The sequence below is a fragment of the Oenanthe melanoleuca genome, chromosome 1, assembly GCF_029582105.1.
Source record: "Oenanthe melanoleuca isolate GR-GAL-2019-014 chromosome 1, OMel1.0, whole genome shotgun sequence".
In the NCBI taxonomy this organism is placed as follows: domain Eukaryota; kingdom Metazoa; phylum Chordata; class Aves; order Passeriformes; family Muscicapidae; genus Oenanthe; species Oenanthe melanoleuca.
This window is the reverse complement of record NC_079333.1, coordinates 18,972,147-18,996,195: the sequence shown is the minus strand read 5'-3', so window position 1 is coordinate 18,996,195 and position 24,049 is coordinate 18,972,147. Positions and strand designations below refer to the sequence as shown.

The 24,049-nt window shown below is 38.6% G+C and overlaps 1 protein-coding gene across 3 annotated transcripts in view; it reads left to right on the top strand.

Moving 5' to 3' along the window:
- The window catches only part of ZPLD1 (zona pellucida like domain containing 1), a 95,685-nt gene that overhangs the window by 33,429 nt on the left and 38,207 nt on the right, over positions 1-24,049 (top strand). Inside the window, exon 1 of one of the 3 annotated variants that reach the window (XM_056502797.1) lies at positions 5,467-5,544. The exons of the other annotated variants lie outside the window; for them this stretch is intronic. The gene's annotated coding sequence lies outside the window, so the exon portion shown is untranslated. Of the gene's footprint in view, positions 1-5,466; positions 5,545-24,049 lie in introns of those variants that run through there. 3 annotated transcript variants of the gene reach the window in all.

The window sequence follows — 24,049 nt, the reverse complement described above, 5'->3', positions numbered from 1 at the left end:
CAAGGGACTGTTAATCTCTGTAGACTGAAGTCAGTATTGGTGGTATTACCTAATTCTAGTGTAAACATTTCTTTTATATGCATACACAAAAGGAAAGAAGGATAATCCAAAAATGTAATGTAGCTATTTCAATGGACCCCATGTGTAGCATTCAGGTAATAAAAGTTGCTTATTTTACTAATAATATTCTACATGTAATTTTTTTTGTGGTGCAGTCTGAATTTGGATCAAAAGCAAGGGAAGGCCCTGAGACAGGGTGACAAGTAGATGACACTGCCCAAGAGTTTTTTCTACCTGGTGGGCATAACCCTGAAAAGTGCTAAGTATTGTCCTCTTAATGCAGCAGACTGTTGGAGTTGCTCACTGCAGAATAGCTAAGTGCTTGCTGCCTCTCAGGATTGGGAGCCACAGTTCTTACAGCAAGGCAGGATCTCCCTTAAATCTGGCTGGTAAACTGGTCTGTTCAGACCAGGTCTTCTGATCAGTTCTGCTAAGCAATTACCTGACTTTTAATGAGCCATTATTTTGAACAGTGCATGAGTTTTTTTGTGTCATCTTGCTCCCTGCTTGTCCCTCCCATGGCCTCTCTATCTCAGCTTGGGTAGGAATCTTGGAAACTAGCTGACTTGATTACTATTCTAGAGTTTTGAATGAACCACTTGAAATCAGTGGTGAGCTTTTGGAGAACTTACTTTGAAAGGACTCTTCAATTCATGATTTGTACAGTTCAGCAGTAATACTTTACAGTGATGCTCAAGAGCTGCTTATGAATGTCTGCCAAATGTGAAGTCTTGCCATTGTCCTGGGGAGGTCAGTGGTCTGAAGGGTGCTTCTGGGCTTCAGAAACAAAAGCAAAGCCATTTTGAGAACCTCCTGTAGCATTTTCTCTGCTGTGTCTGAAATGGATTTGCCTTCTGATGAAGCACCCTGCCAGCCCTGTGGTTCATGAGTCACACTTCTTGCTGTGCTTTCTGAGGGAATACTGTCAGCTCCTACACAGCTAGGCAAAGATGTCTTTTCACTAGAAAACAAAATTGTCTGTTCCTCATTCCTGATTTGTTATTCCTCTTCTTTGGATATAGCAGCTTAAAGTTTCACTCATTCACTTGGGGAGTAGAAATAAAGTTGTGTGACTTGGGAACCTGCTCAAACACATTGGATAATAGGCAGTGAACAGTGAAAGCAAACATGCTCCCAGCAAACCCCTAGGGTGAATTTCCTTCATATAAATTATTGAGTGAGTAACTTGCAAACAGCAAAGATATTTGTAGAGAATGGATTTGAATGACTCAACAAAGTAAAAATAGATTTGGAAACACTGGACCATTCACTCGCAAAAAGTAACTGGACTGACTCTTTTCTCTTTTAGGGTAGTCTGCAAGTTTCAAAATTCACATGTTTTTAGAAATACATAAAACTCCTCTTTTTGCACTTAGTTACATCTACTTATCTACACATCAGTCTACAAACACATGCTCTTTTTGCATAAAAACTTTTTATTGAATTCTTAAATAGGAAATAACTCTTAAATAGGAATATAACTTAAGTGATGTATGTATAAATGCTTTACATATGCTGTATTCAGATATATGTACATGTACAACAAAAAATATTGATGTAATTCTTTAAAATACATTGTAAAGAGTTCTTGTCACTAATAAGAAAGGAAATACTATCTTTTCTACTGTCAATCATCCTGGCAGTTCATCTTCATATAGACTTTCTGTAGGTGTAACATCCTAGAAAGGCATGTTTTGAAAAGTGAAATTAGCTTCAAGTGTGGCTCATATTTGGTGTTATTTCAGGTTTATCATGGGACAGGATGGAATTAAACCAATAAAAATAGTTTAATGTGGTGGTCTGGTGGTTCTAGCTATTGTAAGCTTTGTCAACTCCTGCTGTCCTTCCCATCCCATCCTGCTACCTGTTTTTCTCCATGAGAGAACTTCTATCTAGAAAAAAATTGTTTTGTTGGCTCATTAAATGTTAAAGAATTATTTTTGTGCAACACCTTGAGAATTCCACAAAATGTGAGCCAGGCTACTGAGAGGTAGTTTTCCTTGTCTGTCTACAAGTTAATTTCCTTCTCTGAGTGTTCATCTCTGTACTTCAAGGTGGTTTTCCTGCGTGGATGATTATTTTCAATCCAGCCTTCTTACCAGAAGTTGGGTACACTCAGAAAGTCAGACTGTTTTTTCAGTGCTGTCCCAACCCAGACATTTTCCTAAAATGAAATGTTGCATCCAATATTGAGCAGTGCAGCGAGACAGTGCTGCTTTTCATCTAGATGCATGTTAAAAACAACTGCAGCTAGATAAAAAACATGAAACAATTGAATATTTTCTGTCCAGAATTAATAGAGCTGATAAATAGGAGCTGCATAATTGTGACTAACTTTATTAAACCTTGGGTTTCAAGCAGTTTTATTGAAAAGAGGAAGAGAAGGAATGATGCTTCTGCAAAATATTGAGGGTTTTAGTGTTGTGGGGTTTTTTGTTTGTTTTTTTTCTTTTTTTAAGAGAGGGTATTTCTTGTTTTCATATAGCTCTTTGAAGTAGTTTCCTAACACTCTGTAGTCACGGGATGAAGAATGAAGAAATGAAGAAAATGAATAATGAAATGAAGAAAATTAAGAAAAAAAAACAAAATGAAGAAAAAAATCCCTTGACACATTGTGTCTGTTATCATGTTAGGGTTTCTATTGTCTGATGTCTCTATTTAGTAGTAATAATGATAGTTTCTTTTATAATTTCTACAGGTATTGGGCAATTCCTCTTTCCTGAGGTAGAATTAATTGTATTTTAAGTAAGGAAAACTTGAGCAGAATAGTGATCTGCTGAAAGATCCACTTGTAGAGAATCCCAGCATTAGGGGGTAGCTATATTACTGACAAGAAAATATTTCAATAGAAAATATTTAAAAGAATTTGATACAAAATTTATTTTAAAAGCATTGTGCAAAAAACTTCCTAGGCAGGAAACTGTAGCCCAACGCTCATTGCTATATGTGCATGTTGTGGGTACTATAAATTGTGGAATGTCTGCCCTCTTGATCTGTCATGAGAATATTGATTTGTCAAAAATTGATCAGCAGCCCATCACAGATTCATGCAGCTACTTTTGCTGTGGAATGGTAACATGGTTTTGTTTGAAAGATTGTGGCACAATCCAAGTTGGTTGTTTTTTTTTTTTTTTTTTTTTTTTTTTTTTTCTTTTAATACAAATGAGACTGAGATATGTATAACCTGGTGAAAAGGAATAAAGGCTTTTTCTAAAAGCCCAATACTTCAGTTCAAAGTGTTCATTTGTCCCAGGTGCTATTTGCTGGAGATATTGTTGCTGTTAGTGAGTGTGCAATTTTCAGGCTCACAGTGATGGAGCTAAAGAATGTTCCACTGGCATGGCTGTGAGTCAGACATGTGGCACTGGACTAACAAATTCATGTGCTGAGCTCAATGTTAATCAGCTTGTACCCTGTGGAATCCTCACGTTTGCTTTTAAAGTATGTACTATCCATTTTATGTAAAGGGCAGATGTGCACTTGCAACATATGGTGCAATCAGAAAAGTCCAGAGGACAGTAGAGTACATGTTGCCCATATTTTATTAGGGTAGCAGTATACTGATAGCACATTGAGCAACTCTCAACTTTTCTGTCTGTTGCTTTGGAATGCCCCATCTCTTTTTTTTTCAAATTTCATTAGAAGGTGGTAACAGTTTCCCATTACTTTCATTTGCCAGAAACTCTGTTCCTTTTAGTTTTCACCTACTTGTGTTCTTTGTGACACAAATTCAGTAGACGGAAATATCTCCCTGTCTCTGGTCTCTTGTTTTAAGTTTTGAAACAATGTAAGATCTTTTTGTTTTCCTGTGTCAAAGCCAGGAATAGTTTTATTCTGTTAAGGTCTCTTGGAAGGATGGACTTCCCTCACTTCTGAGTTTCCTTAAGGGACTGAGCACAGTCTAAGGATATTGCAAGTCTTTTAAGAGCCCTGTTGTCTGAATTGAGCTTTGTTATATTTTGGTGGCAGCAGTCAGTACCAAAGTGGGTAAGATGTGTTGGCCACATTGCAGGCTAGCCATATAAACCTCCTCTTCTGCCTGCAGGCTAAAATATTATCCAAGTCTTTATTTTTTTTTTTAGGTTATTCACATCAGAAGCTGATCACACTTTTGCCCTTGCAAGCTTGTCTTTGTGGCTTTGTCCTGTGCCCTTCACAGTGAGGAGTGTAAATTTGTGCTCGTCCTGAGGCAACATTCACCTGGGTATGAGTCTCTTCTCCTGATCCAAGATCTTGGAATAAGAAGTCTTCATTAGGACTTGGAGGTTGGAAAAGGTTTTCTCTGCAGAACTCTCTCATTGTTCAATCACACAAAGTGGCCAGAATTAAAAAAAAAAGCTTAGCTAAGGTTGAATAATAATCCTTGTTTCTATGGAGTTTTGGTTATACCTCATATCTGTTCTTCACAGATACTGAGCACTCCAAATATTGTTGGCAAATGATGTAACTTCCAATGCTGTCTGATCAGAAAGCTTCTGAGTAATGATCCTGTAAAGACATGGAAAGTCAGTAAAAAGACTGTTTGCATGTTCTTACATGTGGACATTGCAAAATGAGAGGGCTAAATGAAAATAACTGGCAGCTGCATGCAGAGCTGTTTCCTTGTCATAAACACATGGACAGAGTTCCCAGAGGAGAGTAGAATAGTTTGTTAGGGTTTGAGACGACCTTGCTGGTTTCCACTTGGGAAAATGGATCTGGTTGGACTTCTCTGCCCCTCTTCTAGTTTGTTCCCAGCTGCCTCAGAGGTTTAAGAGAGGGGACCAGAGAATCAAAGCTCATGACTTGTTGCTCTCTTGGTGTGACTGTAGGAGATAAAGGAGATAAGATCCCCTGCAAAGCTCCTTCTGCAATGCCTGTGCACTGCTGTCCATTCTCTGTGTGCCTCTGCACTTGGCTCTTGCAAGCACTAAATAGTTTTTACAGACTGATGAACAACCAGAAGAGTAACCTGTGGGCAAAGGCTGGTAACTAAACTCCTGTCGTGGCTCTTCTGCTCATACAAGATTGGAACTGGAGCAATAATAGCAGAGACTCCAGGCTCTTGTGTGTCCCCCACCCCCCAGCTTATGCATTGTCTCTGGAACACTGAAAAGGGATTTCTGGGGCCTTGTCTGAAACATGATTTCCCTCCTGTCCATTACACAGGTCCTGCTATTATATGTGTATCAATTTTCATCTTTCTTTCTTTTTTGTAAAAACCCCCTTTTATCATTGGGCATTTCTGCCTGTCTCATCTTATAGGTGTGTGGTGGGAACCAACTACCCTTTTGTTTTCTGCAGATGGAAGGAATATGACACCAATGTACTTTTCTGATATGTTACCAAAAATTAACATATTTCCTTCTCTGCCTCTTCAGCAGTGTTAGAAGAGTGATGGGAGTGATTTGCCTTGGTTCTTTAAATCTCTGGCAGGAGGCATCAGGGAGAAGTACATAACTGCATGTTCTGCAATGACACAAAGCTGAGAGAAAAGCTGCAAGGGTAATGTTCTGTCCTTAATCTAATAATGTTCCTTGTTCAGTATTAGTAGAAAATTACTCTTTCTGCATTCCTTCATATTGCTCTGTAATAAACAACAGCATAATGCTGAAAATATGAAGTAATTTAGTAAGTTCAGGTTTTGTTGCAGATAATGGATAACTATGCACAGGAGTACAGTAAGTCTTGAATGACAGTTTTATTTGATTACCAAGCCTGAATGCAATGTTCCACAGCACTGCTTTACTGTAAGGATGTGCCATGCTGTAGGAAGTCTCTGCCCTCAGATCTGGTCGAGCAGTTCTCATTCTGTGGCCTCCTGTCTCATCAAATCTGAGAGACTATGCCCCAGTAGAGCTTGGGTGGAACCTCTGGAGAAGATTTATGTGCGACAGGGAGAAGTCCTGGTGCCTCAAACCCATCATCCCCTCCTAGTCCAAACTGAAACAAAGTCTCTCAGATAATGCCAAGGAAGTAAAGGTTTGGTGCAGTTTCCATTTTCAGGTGTGATGTACTGCTCAGACTCATGCCAAATATTGAGCCTTTAAAATAGGTTCTGTGGTTTCAGTTCTTTCTTTTTTTTATTCTTTTTTATTTTCGAAAATTAAATTAAGTTTTTGTTTTTCTTTCAGGAATCCTTGCATTGTCCCTTGGCTTCATTTTAATGATTTAATGATTTAATGGTTTCTAATGGAGTAGAAAGATGGCAAAGTACTTTGCTGTATTAAATCTATCTTTCTGATAGAAAGTCACAATTATTAAATAATTATTTCTCAGAATTATTGGTAGGCAGATGGACTATGTTCCTTCCTTCTCTTGTGAGAATATGTTCCTTTTCTTTTTCTGTTCAGGCTCTTACCACCATGCTAGTTTGGCAGGGTGACTTTGAGCAAAACAAGAAGACATTTGCCAGCTTTCAAATGAAGCACTGACACTGTCCTTTAATCCTGCCCTTAGAGAAGTCATGGTATTTTGCTTTTGCTTGACAGGAGGCAGCCAAATGTTGTGACATTTTGTGATGTGTGAGAGCTGGGAATGAGATTTTGTCCTTAGGCACTGAATTAGTTAACTGTTACATTTGTTTTGCAGTCAATAGAGTTCAGTCTGGGTTTACTGAACACCCTGTGGGTGTGGAAGGGGTTGTACTTCAGGTAGTTATTTTCTGTGTGGAGATTGGCAATTTTAACAAAGATTGTGTTGCACATGGTGACTTTGTTGGGTTTGTTCACAATTTGCTGGTCTCAATTTTTAGATTTTTTTGGTAAGAGTTTTTTTTTTTTTTTTTTTTTTCCTAAATTTACACATATTTTAAGGAGCTATAATGTTAAATGGGTTTCCAATTATGTGTTTGGTTGTTTTTGTTTTTTTTTTTTCCCTTGTTGTATCTCTGTGACAGAGATCCCAGACAGGAGGAGCTATTTATAAAGAACTTGCTCTTTCCTAGAGAGAAAGATGTGAGGCTGAAGAGGTCATTTGGATATGCTCCTAACAGCACTGTCAAGTCATAAGACTGCAATAAAAACAGCATTGCATCAGGATCACGTTTTTCAAAGTGTGCTGTAAATGGTCAAAATAGGGGCTTCTCTGTATCCCAGCCAGTGGATATAATTTATTTTGGCTTTCAAAAGGCTTTTGTTATACACATTCATAGAAGATGGCTGAGAATTCTTGGGTAAAGTGTGAGAGGAGGGGGCCCTTTGAGAGAAGGAACAAAGGCTGAGAATAAATAGCTAATTCTCAGTGTGGAGAGAGGTTAATAGTGGGGCAGACCAGCTAGGATCTTGAAAGGGGGTACTGGGAGATCAGAGAAGCTGTTTTAGGGAGTCCATCACCTACTCTTTAACATCTTATTCATCACTGAAGCTAACTTGCACATCTAAGGAAACTTTTTTGGTCTCCCTAATTAGACTGAATGTTAAAAAGCAGCTGGAACTTCTGAAGCTAAACTGAGCCCAAGTAGATGAATATTGGGGTTTCAGGGTCCTATGAAGGCAGTATAAGTACAGTGTGATGAGGGCACTTGTAAGGCAGAGCTCCTGCCTTCTCTCAACACTTGTGAAGAGAATGCAAGTTTGCAGGGTTTGATTCATGTTTTATAATTTTAGACAAGGCACTTAATAGGGAAAACCAACTAAAATTTTTATTTCTTTTAAGGTGTTTCTAGTGTTAGGTCCAATAACATCTCTTGAAAGACACCAGCTGTTATATTGTGTGTTTTACTAGTTGATTTATTTAGATCACATCAGTGCATTGAGCAGCCTGTGAGGGGACCAGTAACATGCAGCCTATGGATACAGAACTCAGATGAGAATTTTGCACTAAGGACCTGTAAGTCACCATTGAAAAAGGATGAGCATCACCTTTTTTTATCCACTTCTGTGGATTTCTCTAATGTGGCTCTTTTTATACATAATGAGGCTCATTTTTGCAGAATGCTGTGTTTGGATTATGCATGTTGTGTGTTTGGGGAGAGGAGATAAGGACTGGAATGAAGGAATAGAACCTGATTTACTTCTGGTCCCTTTAGATTTGGATAATAGTTACTAAGTCAAGTATTTAGCCCCAATTACTTAGCAGAATAAGCTCTCTATACTAAAGGTCTGTGCTATATATACCTCAATGTCCTTATTTGCAAGCAGCTATTAATATACTACAGTTGAGTAAATAACACACAATCAGTGATTTATCCTGCAAATAGAAGCTTGTTTTTCTCCTTTGGAAAATCCATGAGCAATACAGTCATCTTGGCACCAAGATATGTTTAAGTGTAGCACTTGCTTTTTGCAAATAACCACCTTAAATTCTTTTTTTTTCAGCCATATCTGCTAGCATGACTCAATGGCATAAACATATTGGAAAGTAAATGCAGAAGAGGTCCATGTAGTCAAAGGAAGTCTTCTGTGTATTTTGAGATATATATAGTATAAAAAAAAAATACATCTACTTATAAATATATATATATATACACATGTATTATTTGTATGTAGTATTAACTCAGATCTTAGCTCATTGTTCTTTTACTCAGGGGAGTTGCTGAAGTTGTCACATGTCTGTGAGGTGTTTGGTAATATACTGTCTAAATTAAAACATACTTTGGAAATGGCTTATTTTTTTTAGCTAGCCTGTGTATTTTTGCTCAGAAACTGTATCCAGAGATTGCCCTGATGATGTAATGGCCATTGGTTACCTGGGGAGGTGGTGAGTGGAGGTGACAGAACACTGCAGGTACTCCACTCTATTGCTTGCATTTCATCAGGGCTTTTAATCAGCTCTCACTTCCCCACTTTTCTTTCAGAACATCAAACTGATTTTAGAAAAAAAGGTGTTAAGCCAGGAAGAGAAATCAAGTTTTTGTTCTTGAAAAGGTGACAGTGAGTACAGACATGATCCCCTGTGCAAGTGCAGGTAGAATTTCTCTACCACGGCCAGATTTGTCTGTAGTTAATAATATGTTGGGGGTAGGTCATGGATAAATTGTGTCCCTTCACTTCAAGAGACTAAATTGTGCCCACTGAAGCCAAGTGCACAGCCTGCACCGAGGAGGCAGGATATGGCCCTGAGTGATGGAGGAGCTGGTATTGCATGTGAGAATGTCAGGTAGAAAGCCATAGAGCTTTAAGTGTTGTTTTTGGTTTTTTTTCCCCAGCTGGATTTAATGAGTTAAGTCCTGTGTCTAGGACTTGTACAAACAGCACTTGCACAGAGGTAAAGACAGCAGGCTTTTATTTATTTAGGTTCATCCTTAAGCAGTGGATGAAAGCATCCATAAGCATGCAAAATTAAGATATTCAACAAATGGTGTCTTTGCAATTAAGCAACAGGCTGAGTTTTAGCTTAATTGTTAAATTTCCTTATGACTGTGGCTTCAAGTCACCTTCTGTTACTTTGCCTTGGTTCTGTTGCATATAGATACAGTCTCTTATACTAGAATGGCTGAGAGGAGTCTGCTAAGACCATCTGATGTATATTATAGAGAGCTGACACACATCAGAATATGAAGTTGTGTCTTTGGTGTCAGTAATCTACACAACCCAACAGGCTGTGACTGCATTAAATTGCTGTGATTTTTGACAGAAGAGACCTTGTTTGCATAAATCCCTTGAATACCGATGGGAGTGTGATTACAGCTTTAACAAAGGGAGAGGTTGAATACAAATTTGGGAGGGCCAGAAAGTGTTTAGTATCTCTTATTGTTTTCATCAGAATTCTAAATCTTATTCATGCTGGTGACTCTGATCTTTATATCAATGCACAAAAAGAGAAGAACAGAGGAGCAGAAAGACTTCTCTCTTTTGACTGAAACACTGATTTTGTTATCATGTTACCAATGAGGGTCCATTTGGGATATTATTCAAGCACAGAGATCAGTGCTGGCCTTTTGTAAGAGCCCTTAAATGTTTGGAATACATTTGCCCTTGAGGGAGATAATCTACTGCAAAAAAAGTTAGATTCAAAAGAGGAGATCGAGAAGGTGGGATTTTGCTTTGCACAGTGATGCTTGCTGGAAGAGCAGTTCTGCCTTAAGCTTAAAGCTACCTGCATTCTTTTGTAGCCCTCTATACTTAATAGCTGGGTTCTGTTTTCTATGTCAGGTTTTGTTCATGAAACAAATTGGCAATTAGCCACTGGCTGAGGCAACAAAGCGTATTTGTTTGGGATAAATGTGGTGATCAGGATGTGTCTTGCTATTTGGTTTCTTTTGAGATCAAAAATACCAAGCATGTGGGTTTTTTAACTAAATAAATTAAATAGACTGCTTATTATACTTAGGATGCCCATTCAGTTTTATTTTCTATGCCCCTTATTGCCTCTTGCTGCTTCAGGGGTGATAGGGGTGCCTTCCAGACAGAGCTGGACAAACCTGAGAAGTGGGGCCACAAGAGCATCATGAGGCTCAACAAGACCAAGAGCCAGGTGCTGCATCTGGGTGGGGCAATCTCAGACTGGTAGGGGAATTGAGAGCAGCCCTGTGGAGAAGGACTAGGATGTTTTCATGGTAAGATGCTGAGCTTGAGCCAGCACTGTGTGAAAGTGAAGCACATCCTGGGCAGTATCAAAGGCAGCATGGCCAGCAGGTGTAGGAAGGTGATGCTCCCCCTCTGCTCTGTCATTGTCAGAAGCTCACCTGGAGAGTTGCATCCAGCTCTGGGGTCCTGAGCACAAGGAACATTGGAGTGAATCTAGAGGAGGGCTGGATGATCACAGGGGTGGAGCACCTCTCCTGTGAAGAAAGAGTCAGGATTGCTCAGTCTGGAGAAGAGGTGGCTTCAAGGAGATATTGTGGCCTTCCAGTACCTAGAGGGGGCTTTATAGAAAAAAGGGAGAGCAACTTTTTACGTGCATATAGCGAGAGGACAAGAGGAAATTGTTTTAAACTAAAAGAGGAGAAATTTAAACTTGATATTAGGAAGAAGTTTTTTAATCTGATGGTCATGAGACACTGGCACTAGTTTCCCAAAGAACTTTTCCATATACCATATAGGTACAGGATTCAGATGCCTTTTTCTAGTTCTGGTTATTGTTTGCTTAAAATTGTTTAATAACTGTCCTGACTGCCTGGAATGTTCTGTATGCAAGACTACTCTCCATATAGGCAATGTAATGATATACTTAATCATAAGTACATAAACCTACTGGAACAGGTTTTTCCCATGGACTTCCACAAATGGAATGGGTCTATTTCTGTCTTTTTTTCCCTGCTTATCTTCCTTCTTCACCTTTTCAAGCTAGAAGAGCTGCCACCAAAGAACATTTCTTCTTAAAAGAATAAGATCTAAGTAATTAAAATAACCTCTTTAAGGATTACCATGGCTCATTAAGTGGAACTGTAGAGAAAACAGAAATATAAATAGCATTATTGGTTTATGCTTTTGTCAATGCATACTGCCTCAGAAGTGAGCACTTTACTTTGGGTCATCAGTTTTGACAATCCCAAAGAAACAGTTGTTAAGTGAGTGCTCCTAATCAATAATGCAGAATTTCTAGGTATACTTATTTGTTTTAGTTACCTTTTTTTTTTTTGTGCCACATGTATGGCATGTGTTTTCTCCAGCATGTCAGTCCCATGAATGCTACCAGGGGATCATAAGCACAGGAACAGGAATACTTGCAATGCCAATTGGCAGTCTAACTGCAGGGTGCTGTTGCTGTGTTGTCCAGTGTTATTTTTGTCATAACAATGACAAAGGTGGATAATTCAGCAGTGCTCCCCTGGGTTGCAGCTGATGCAGGGGTGCCTGAATGAGTATGGGCAGTGGAAAGGACTGGAGTGTGGCTGTGTGTGATATGTGTGTGTGGTAGTGACAGAAGGTCATAGGAGTGGGGGGAGCTGAGGAGGAAAGCTCTGCATTCCTTGTCTTGCCAGTTCCTTAGGACCAAAATCCTGTTGTCTTTAGGTGCCCTTGCAGCTGTGGAAGAGGTTGGACTGCAGCACTGTGCTGTGACCACTCTGTGGTTGCACAGGTTATGTGACAGCAGTTTGACACAGCAGAAGTTGCCCTCACTGGTCACAGGAAAATGATAGATTGCTGTCCAAATATTTCACTGTATTAGTCCAAGACTACTTGTAAGAGTTGTTCTGTGTGATAATTCAAATCCAAATGATCTTTAAAACTATTCTTATTCTTCTTTTTTGCTTTCCAAATAAAATTATATTTGTAAATAAGGAAGTGTTGGTGTCCTCTGTTATATTTAAAAAATGAAGTTAAAAATTTTAGGAATACTGAAGTAACTAAATGTCTTGCTGCTCAGTTAGTGCTGTCTCTTCTCAGATTACTCCAGAATTAAGATGATGCTGTTTCTAAATGGCTTCCAACTTTACTGGATTTATGAAAACTGGAATTCTAGAGACATTTAAGATGAATATCAGCTATTTGCAAGTTCCTAGTTTTGACTTTCTTGCTGTAAAGTGACATGGCTAAAATGGAAATATCTGGGGTTCATTCTGATTCCCAGTAGACCAGTTATGCCCTAACATGCTGTCACCTATTTCATATCTTGGCTCTTATCTAGGGCTCTCTAAGAAATTAATCAGGAACCACTTAGAAAAAGTCAGTGGAAACTTGCCACTCTCCTTTAGCATCATATGTTGGCTTGAGCAGCGCTCATTTGTGAAGGGAATTATCTTCTTCACATTCCATTTGCTTTCATAGGAATTATAACCGTGCATAACATGTGAAGCCTAGATCCTAACACTAAGAAAGAAATGAATACCCCATGGCCAGCATTCTTTCCTCTCTCATCTTCCATCTTCACAGTTCACAACATAACATCTTCCACACATCTGATTAATAATCAGATTTTGAAAGTTGAATCTTGGAGATTTTCAGCTCTTTACTCAGCTGAAAGAAGACAAACCATCAAACCAAATGAAGCATCTTAAAATTCTAAAACACTGCTTTCAGTAGCCAAAAAATGATGGGCATCAATATTTAGCTTGCTAGGGGAGACTAGTGTTGTCTGCAGGCAGAATGTAATCAGTGATTAATGAATTTTTCTTGTGTGCAGAGATTGGACTCCTGAACATATGGTGGTTAATCATGGGAGATGTTGAAATAAATAAAGAAAAAATAGCATACAATCATCACCACTGTTTCAGGGAACAAATGGGACAAATGAATGATGTGCTGGATTTTTTCAAATTCTAAGTGGTTGATTATTACATTTAGTGGCATACTTGTTTCACCTTGTTACTAGGTTTTATGGAGAAATAATTTTAATAGGGAAAAAGTATATAGCAAATATTCTGTAACTTGAATTTGCCTAGTTTTGATTTGAAATGTTGCCCCTTGTGTAAGTCCCTGTTGATAGGCATAAAAACAGATATTTATTTTCCAAGTGTTTGATGAAATCAATGGACTTGAGGAATGTGCTTCAGGCCAAAATTTGACCATCATGTCCAAGCCAAGTGTGAAGCATCAATAAAGCTTGAAAATCGGCAGTGGAGAGAAAACATGATTGGGGGTTTGCTTTGCAGGGTCCCTGCTGCATTTCTCACTAATTTGCTTTTTGTTTTCCATGTGAGAGCTTGCAAAGGGGCCCATCTTGCCAACTTCTTGACAGGGTTTTTGGCTGATCCTTCTGTGGGTTAAAGATAAGCATCTGGCCCAATTCCCATTAGCTAATGGGAAAAAAGACATGCTGTCTGTGGGTCTGTCCTGATAATTCAGGTTCTGCCTGTCTGAACTCAGTAGTTACCTTCCCAGTTCTGCATCTCTGGGGCTAGGATCTGTCCACAGAAGCAATCATCTGCTTTGGCTTGCACTCAACTTGCACTGAATTGCATGAGACCAGCAGGGAGAGTGGGAGAGCTGTAGAAACCTACTTACAGAGGAGGTAGTATTTCCTTCCTCCTTTCCTTGTGCAAGGAAATATTGTCCTCTCTTTGCAAGGGTGTTGAAAAGCCTTGGGAAAGACCTTGCAAACTTTGGCTTTGTCTTTTGTGTTTAGGAGCAGGAAAAAGGAGGAGAAGGAAGATGTCCTTTTCTCTGACTGTTGGAGGGGAAACACTGTTTATAAATAATGAAACACTGGGCATTTATATGAGGTGTGACATAAAAACCTTTCTTTTCTTGTCTTGCAGGTAAATAGCACTGTGGATTTTTATTTTACTCACAAGGAAAAAACAGGGAGAAAGACCTGTAGAGATATAATACTATAGTACAGCTTCACACCTGGCAGCAAATATTATGGCTATGGACACTTCAGGTTACAAAAAGGCTGTGTCATTTCTTGCTGGTATGTGGCACAGCTAGCATTTCTCTGCTTGGGCAGGGCTCTCTCATCAATCAGTGCTTGTGCTGCTTGTCCAGGCTGGGAAAAACATGTTGTAATAATGACAATAATAATAGCAATCAAAGTAAAAGGGCTGCTAGAAGAGCATGATGGGCCCTCCTGTTGAGAGTGCATTGTAAACATATTGACAAATGGAAATGTACTTCAGTTCATTTAGTGCTCTGTTTCCTTGAATACATTTTGATGATGTGTGTCTTGTGTGGGGTGGAGAGTTGCTTCATGTTTTGTTCTGTTTATGTGTGCTGTAATTATGAAGTGGGAATGGAATTTCAAGTTGTCTCTCACCTGGGGTATGAATCTTCTGCTCAGTGTGGCTGAATGCACACATGCTTATTTTCACAGCACTAACAAACAACTGCATTAAAAGAGTGTTAAGGCTGTGAAATAAGTGTGGAGAGTAAGAGATGAGGAGTGAATCTCCAGCCCAGTGATGTGGGGTTTAAAGGAATATCAGGCTACTGAACCACACTTGTCTACCACTCAGCAGAAGTTTAATACTTGGGGATAAGTTTGTGTGCTTTGGATGGATTTTTCCCTGGTATTTAAAGTCCTATGTCAGCTGATACTGGTGGGCTGGTTCTTCACTGGATATTCTATGCTTTCTTATTCTATGAAATAACAGAAAGCAAATACCCTTATGAGATGACAGGGGTGTGTGAGCAGTGCCTGCTATGCATAAGAAACAAATATAAATTTATCCACATGAGCTTGTACTTGATATGTATTTACATTGTATAGTTATATGCAGCTGATCAATTTATGTAATTGGCTTTCTTCAACCATATATTTGTATGTAAAGAAATACATGTTCTTTACTGACCAGTTGGTTTTTTTCAATAGGTTGCATTGTTGTGAAAGGAACCTGAATATGAAGAACTTGGCCTACAAAATAGCTGCTTGAAAATGTGGTTATTTTTATCCAAGACATTTAAATTTAAAGTAATCTTTAAATTAAACCTTTCTAGTTAATGCAGCTGTCAGAATTCTATCTGGAGTTGTTGCTGTTTATTGCACACATGAGACTGTGTGTATAACTCCAATGGTGTTTGGAAGATCCTGTTTTAAGAAAATTGAATTAAGTGTCTGCTTTCTCTTGTGAGGCTACTAGTGCAAATTGCTGTATTTCTATCACATGGAATTTTTTAAAGTAGCTTTACAAATGGAAAAAAAGTATGGCATTATAAATTAGGCATGTTTTGACAACTGCTTTTGGGTTTACAGAATTAATTTTGAGGCTTGGCAGGGCTTTTCTTTGCATTTTGAATGCTTATTCTTTTCATGTATTCTGCCTGCTTGAGAGCATAGTTGTTCCTAGAAGTTAATGGAATTTAAACAAGAACAAATGAAGTAAGATTTTTTATTAGTTAATCTTCCCAATTCTACTTCTAGATAAAGTGTATCAAAATTCAGGATATTTGCTCACAATATATTTAAGTTATCCGAGCCTCAAATATCTTGGTATTTCATAATGAAGTACAATTTTTTTTAATCAGGTTTTTTCATCTTGTGTATTTAACCTCTAAGAACATAAATTTTGCTTTCCTTTTGCAATTATTTCCTTTTTTTGTGTGTGTGTCTGAACTTTCATCTCTTCCATAGAGCTGAAGTACTTAATAGCTGGTGCCTGGAAAAGATTTGGAATAAGTGAGTGCTGCTAGATCCAGCAGACAATGTTCTATTGCTGCAAAGACCAATCAGTTTTATCATCACTTTGTCAGCTGTTGAAAATGTGTTGCTGTGGTTTGCAGAGTAAATTTAAATAAGGCAATTCATTACATTCTCCTATAATGCTTCTGAATTAGGCAGAGTTCTCAGATTCTGGGGGCAGAAGCAAAAACTGTAGGGAGACAGTCCTGCTTAAATCTCTCCCTTTCACAAAGGAAAGCTGTTCCATACAGAAGTCATACTTATTACTGAAGTCTGAGCTTTGTTAGACTAACTTTTGTCTGAAATAAAAAAAAAAATTCTCTCCTTTACGTAGCATAGCTTCTGTCTCCATCTTAATTAATGCCAACTTATTCTATTTATTTTGGTTTTTTGGGAGGCCAGTGTCATGTTCAATCCCTTCAAAATAGAGAGATTTCCTCTGATCAAATGTGCTGCATTCTACCATTTGTATCTTTGGCCACACTCACACTCTGCTTATTTGGAACTTAAACCAGAGACATAATTAACCACTAATGAGGTATGACTAAGTGTTGCATGCCTTACCCCCTAATAATGTATGACTAAGCATTGCATGTGTGTTAGTGTTCATCTAATTGCAAGTTTGATATTGATCATTAGAGTATTTGATGAATATTGTACTGTTTGGGATAGCAATTTTAGGAGACTGTTGTTCTGAAAGCTGATTGTGAAAGATTGTATGAAAGTAAGGACACTTGTTTCTGTACTTGTGCCATTTATATGAGAAATGCTAAAGGGAATGCATAGATCAAACCCACTTCTGGCCAGTGATCCAAATTAATTTTTTTCTGCCAGCACTAAGATAACAAAATAAACCCAACAACTGTTCAAGCAGGAGTTAGAACTTGAAATAGAAAGAGCTGGGGAGGTGTTCCGTTGTGTGAAAGCTCAGACTAGAAAATTACTGGGGTTCTTCTGGTCTTTAATACAGATTTGAAGTTAGAAGTCAGATTTATGCTGTTCTGAGACGAATTGCAGCCTAGAGAGGAAACCTAGAAAAGTTTTTGATTGTGGTGGAGATACCAGTAACTGAATTCATGCTAGGGAGCATTGTACAGAGAACTTAGAAGTTTGGATTTGGCATTTATAAAATATGATGCTAGTCATTTTCTGCCTGCCACTGCCTCAATAGTTCTACATGTTGGTACTTTGCAGGGTTTGGAACAATACCAGTTTTCATATGAGATATTTTTGCTGGTGGTGTTTTCCCTCTGCTGTGTCTTTGCTTCATCGGTGTTTGTTTTTCCTGGAGGTGTTTAGTGACAACTCCAGCAAAGAGATTTTCAGCAAGAACACTTGACATAGACATGGTACAGTGTCCCTGTTTAACTGGTTCCTGTGAGTGCATTTCCAGGGCCCTGGCATAGGTACTTTGCAGCTGAAAATAAATGGATGATGCACTAGAGTGTTCATCTGGAGACTGGTAACTAGGGTGATTAGTCAGCATAACAAGGAGTCCATGATATTGATGTGTATATAATTAAAGTAAGAATATTTCTGATCATTCAATAATCTGGTATAAGAAATCAAAATAAATTAAGAGTAGCTTATTCCTAAAAAGGACTTTTGGATGATTGATTAAACCAGACATTCACAGTCTCAGAGGTGCATCCTTATGTATTTTCTTGATGAGAGAAATAAGCATCTTAAATGTGGGAGCAGACCAGCAGGTGTGCTATGCTCAGTCCATGGGATGATGGGCTCCTGCCTCTCCCATGCATGAGCAGCCATCCATGCATCATGTGAGACCTGCTGCCTTCCAGGGAGGCTGCACTGAAAGGCAGCAGGAAGCCAGGCTCTTTTCCCTGGGTGTTACTGAAGAGGAAGGTCCAGACCTGTGGCTGATGAGTGGAAAATGCCCCTGTCCCACCTGTGACAGCACAGTCCTACCTCTTTGGCTGGGTGAGCACAGTGCCATCGCTGCCTGGCTCACAGCAGAGTCTGGGAGGGAGCTCCGTGTGGTCCTGCTGTGGCTCCCAGAGGATCTGGTTCCTTTTCTGTTTTGTCCAGGGCCACTGATGAATCCTATGACCCAGGTGTGCCTCTTGTGGCCAGAGCCTGGGGTCTGGTGCTGAGGACCACCAGGGCTGCTGGCTTGCCTTGCCCTTGGCTGCTGCTCAACACTGGGAGACCTGGGTGCCCAAAGACACCGTGTGCCTTTGTCAGTGCTTCCTTCAGGAAACAAGTGTTTGATTTGCCTGTTTGTTTAGCTAAGGGGTTAGAGCTACACTGGAAATAATGTCAGTGTTTCTGGTAGCTTGTGACAGAAAATACCTCTTTGGTATCTTGCTTGCAGAGCATAATGAAACAATGCCATGATGGCCCAAGACCTTTAGTGGTATAATAACTGTGGTTTTCTGCACAGTGAGGTCTAAAACATGGTGCATATGCCATTTCTTTTGACAGACATGCAAAAACTGGGTTTTCAACTACTGTATGCTGCTTTACAAGCCTGAAATGTGCTGGTATAATGAAATTTTTAGCGAGATGTCAATGAAATGTAGTGAATGTACATACCAGCCAGGCCAGTCAGAAAGGTATTTACAACAGTTCTACGTGTGAAAAAACCATGGAGCATATGCAATGCTTTCCTTTGTGATGGGAGAGGAGAAGGTGACAGTCACCAAGCAAAAGCTTAGCTGTAGAGGCAGTGGAAACAATGATTTACCTTGGAGTCATCATGCTGCAGGACTGTTGCAGAAGTGCTGGAACAAGGCTGGGAATAGTTTGGAGTTGTTCAGTCGTAAGAAAACGTGAAGAAATGATATCTTGAGAAATGTTTCAGCTGATGGAAACTTCTTTTTATTTTTCATTTTTCTATGACAATTTTAAAATTAGGGAGGAGTTGTACAAATTTTATTCATGCTACTCATATTAACACAACATCTCACCCTTCAGTGAAGTCTCCTGAGTGGAGAAGAATTGGCTACATTAATGTGTCAGTAAAATGGGAAAATAAATTGATGGAAGTCAGGGGTACAAACTTCTGTGTGTCAGGGAAGAATACGAGCCAGGCGAGTTCTGCAAACGACTCACCTCGATTCCCATTCTTTAGAGTTTGTAAATTCCTTTAGTTTTTGTTCTTGTGTGGAAAAAGGGAGATGCTTGTGGCAGTGACCAAAGCTAATGTGCTAAATATAGAAAGTCTTGGCAAAGGTAGATTTTGAGGAAAGTCGTCACAATCTTGTTTAACTTTGAGGAAAGTTGTCACAATCTTGTTTAACTGCCTATACCACATTATCTTTCTGCTTCCCCCTTTTGAGAGTACTGGATTGTGTTGCTAGCATCTCTGCACCAGTGCTGCTTGTAAATTATGTACATTTTTTTTGCCCTCTATGCTTGCTTCCAAATGCTTACTCTCCTGTCCTGATCTACAGAAGACATATAGGCACTTCCAGCTTACTGTGTTCCTGCTTAGTGTTTAAAAGGCCTTAGGCTGGATCTAAGCTTGGGTAATTTTTCTCCCAGATAAATAACTTAAAGGTACAGGTAATGAAATAATCATGTAAATATAAGAAACCCTAATTTAGTAGAGCTGCTAAATCTACTTCATAAACTATTTACTAGGATATTATGAATACACGGTAATAAAAATAGGTTGAAGTCTCAGCTAAGTTTCTGCCCATATTTTTCCTAATATAAATATTTAGATAGCAAACTTAAGTGGCCTGGAGTGTTTTGCTGGCTGATAACCTTTTCCTTAAAGACTTAGGAAAATTGTATGACCTAATTGTTACACCTCTAGGTGTATGTTAGCTTCCATACTTTTTGATAAATTTACCATGCTAACTTAAGTCAATAAATGAACTCAGATGAAAGTTATTAAAACTTACCCTGTCCACATCAATTGCATGGTGTTTTATATCCCTAGATCAAGCATCTCTACTGTAAAAGAACCTGTCTGCAAGGTCATCTGTCTTTGCAAAATTATGGATTATAAATCTGGCCCAAGTATTTATGCTGATGGTAATTTTTGTTCTCCTCTTGCTTACAGTTCATAGTATTTTTAAAATAATGTCATTATGGTACTTATTTTAGCCTGGTATGAACATTTGAGTTATTTACAAGCTGAGAGCCCTTGTCTGATACTATTAATGTAGATTTTTGAAATAAAGTATTGAAATGCTGCAGTTTACTGCATAGAAACAATGTGAGTATAAGTAGAAGTAAGTGAATTCTGGAAGTAATTACTTTCAAACATTGATATGCACACCCAGTGTATTGATCTGTCTTAATGTGATTATCTCTAGGCAGTGTCTGAGTACTGCAGCTTCCTTCCATGAGATCTCTAAGTTTTTCCTCGTTGTGCAAGCAGATGAGGCTGCTCTTGTCATTACACTCTTCTTCCAGAGATGGGGGCTCTGCCTATTGTCTGTTGGCTTGCTGAGTGTATTCATGCTCTGCTTGTACTCCTCTAGGGTGTGAAAGTACAGTTTTAGCTGACTGTGTCAGTGCTGCCTGTTTCTTTGTTCACTTGTTGTTGCCTTCTTCTGCACTGACTTGTGTCTGTGCTCTTTGCAAGATTGCTTGTGGCTTTAGATGTTACAGCTCCTTCCTCATTCAGTACTGATAATCTTGCCTTCTCCCTGTAATCAGTGATGTGCCCTGCTTAAAACTTAAAATATTATCTTCATTATTTTGCATTCTCTTATGCAGATAAGAAATCCTAACAAATATCTCTAAATATACCTGTTGCCCTCCCTAGTAAGGCTGTTATGTTAAGGCCTGTGCACACCTTGCCTGAACTTGTCTAAATAATTTTTCTTCCATTCCCAGAAAAGATGCTTCAAAGTGACAGGAAAAAGCATGGAGAGGCTGGGAGCAGGGGCTGGGTTTGTGGCTGGGGATGGGATTTGTGTGGTTTGTTTTCCCTGCTGCTCCAAGAGAAGGGCCCAAGGACCACAGCTCCTCATGCTGCTCCATGGGGTCTCATGGCTTTTCTGGCTGTCCTGTCTGTAAGCCACGTGTTCTCATGCACTGCAAATATAATTATTGGGCTTTTGAGATAGATGCTGTAGTTTTGGTGTTTATGCAGTCTCTGGCACAAATGTAGGATTATTACAATAGAAACAGTATATAATAATAAATGGATTTTATAGAGAGTGCCTTATCTAGCTAAAGTTCTTTAACCAGAGCTTTAGCTGAAGGAAAATAGAAATATAAAGCTGAAAGAGAATTGAAAATGTTATTTATTTAAGAAAAATGAATTTAAGTATGGGCTTTTTTTAACTAGTGCATTATGTTGTATGTTCTTTCCATATATTATTTTTATTCCCACTTATAGTGTTTGGCATTAAACTAAACAGTAAACTCTCCAAGGCACAATTGTTTTCCCAAATGTATTTGTCTTGCAAGTAGCATGCTTTCATCTTAAGAGAGCAGCTTCTTGCACAGAATAATAAAAAGCAATAGTAGTTACTTTTGTTTGGAAGGAAACCTGAAAATGATGTGGACTGTATAGAAAAGGTGTAAAAATAGTAGGCTTTGTTTATGATCTCCCTTCCCATGTGCTAGCTTAAGCTATAAGCTACAAGTATAGTTGTGGTCTGTGGATATACTGCTTTAAAACATAAAAGATCACATCCTGTGCATCTGTTCAAAGATTGTTATAATCACTAGTGGTTACAGTTGTAGATAATTTTAGTAAGTTTTCATCTGCTTTACTCAGATTCCATTTTTTTATTATTGATAATGTTGCCACGAGCTTACATCTATATTGACATCAAAAACGTGACTATCTGTCTCTTATGTGATTGTCTCTGAAGTTGTACGTGGGTCCTGTTGAGGAAAAAATATTTTTTTTTATTTATAAAAAGATTTATTACATAAGCGCAGTTTGTGTGCATGTGCTGGGCAGATTTTTAAAATGTTATCTTCATTTTCTGCAGCTCTGCAACCTGATATGAGCTTTCTGGTTTTCTCCAGCATTTCTTTTAAGTTAATCATGGATCTGCAGATCTTCATTGGTACAAGGATTCTCTTGAAGCCGTGATTTGTATTTTCTTCAGGAATAGTGTTGCTAAGGTTCTTGCTTTTTCTCTGTTTTGTGACCCATTGTTATTCATATGTTCTTTTCTCTGTTCTAATTTTAAAGCCGTCTGTCTTCCAATTTAGCTGAAGTGTTCAATGTATTCTTTTTTATGTTACTTAAAAGTTTTTGTATTTCTTAGTGGCTTGATTTCAGAAAGAGATCTGATGGAGCCAGCTGGCTGAGAAATGGATTTCTCCATTTCACAGAACTTCCCTACACTTATTTTAGAAAAACGATCTCTTTATTTCTCCAGCACCCCGATTTGAAATGGAAATGAAGTTCCAAATGTTCTGTGGAATTTAGTTTCTGAAAAAAATCTTCAGATGTATCAAGGTAAAAAAAAAAACCAAAAAAACCCAAACCCAAATTCTGATGCTGTTTTAATGATTTATTTAACATTTTACTTGAGATATTTTCAACGACCGACATGCTAATGTTTTGTTCCCTTTAATCTGATTTTGTTTTCACTGCTTGAAAAAGTGTAGAGAAAAGAACAAACAATGAAATACAGGAGACTTTTCAGCCACAGTGTGAGAATGCATAGAAAAAGAAATAAAACACTGCTTTACCTAAAAAGCCATGTTTTGGTAAGAACAGTTGTCCTTGTGTAGCTGGTAACAAATGTGAGAGTCTGTGGCTATGCCTGCATCATTTCAGCCACTGCTGCTCTGCAGTCAAAAGCCCAACAGCACTTGTGCAAGTTGTGTAGGCACAATAGAGTGTGTTTTATCCATGTAAATGTGCTGGGTATTTATCTGATTTGTGGCTAGATTTTAAAAATTGTGCTTGGGGTCTCCTGCTGCTGCAATCTGGCTCTCATGGGTAGAGCTGTATGCTTGAAACACGCTGAAGTTAAGCACTGTCTCATCTTGTAGAATAAACTTTCAACACATGTTTGGTGTGGTTAGTGTGGGTCCTGGTGCTGAGCAAAAGGGGAAGGGCTGTCTCTCACAACAGTATTTCTTTACAAAGGAAGGATAAAAATCTCCTTTTACACCCCAAATGTCTTTCTTGGCTGCAGCCATGCAGTGTGTCCTCAGTACAGCAAGCTTTTTATGCTGCCACACATAACCATGGGCTGCAAACTGCCGTGATCTCTTTCTGCTGTATTTAGCAGTAACAATACTTTTAAATCAAATGACTTCTGAGTGGTTATCTTGATTAAAGCACTTGAATGAATAAATAATGCAGTGGACTTAATAGTAAGGAAAGAAATAGATCAAGTGGAGCTGTAATTCTTGAGAGGATGTATTTTTTTGATTTTATGGATTATTTTAACGTGTATTTAATCAAAACTTTTTTTATTAGATTTTTTTTTGCCATGTTCTTGTTTAGTATGATAACATATACTTTGATCTGTTACTATGGTATTTGATAGGTAATTCTGATGTTTAGCCTATGGTATCTTTCCATAATGTACAGACTAATTGAAGATTTGCAAGCATTCATTTCTTCTGTGTTTTCTCTAGAAAATGAATACAAAATTTAGAACTTAAACTTTGTAGCTCTTTACGCTTGTTTTGCATAGAGGAAGATGAAAATTAAGATGTGTAATGCTGAACCACCAGTAAGTTTTAATTTTCAGTCCTGAGAAGCTGCCTTGAAGACTCTTGTGCAACAGCAAAGAAGGGACAAAATCACAGACTGGGTAGGTTGGAAAGGGCCACAATGGATTATCTGGTCCAGCCTCCTGAATCAAGCAGGATTGTCCCAGAGCCCAGGGCACAGGATTTTGTCCAGATGGGACTGGAATATCTCCAGTGAGGGAGACTCCACAGCCTCTCTGGGCAACCTGCTCCAGTGCTCAGTCACAGAAAAGAAGTTCAGAGTATTTCAGATAAAGGCAGTTTAAGTAGGGATTATTTTTAGCAATTCAGATGGATTGCTGAGGTCTGGTGATGGGCATGTTCAGCTAGTGAACAAAGGAGGGAAGCATCAACTGTGAGTTCTCTCAATGAAGAATGTGAGGTACATTGTTTCTTGCCTTGGAAGGTAAAG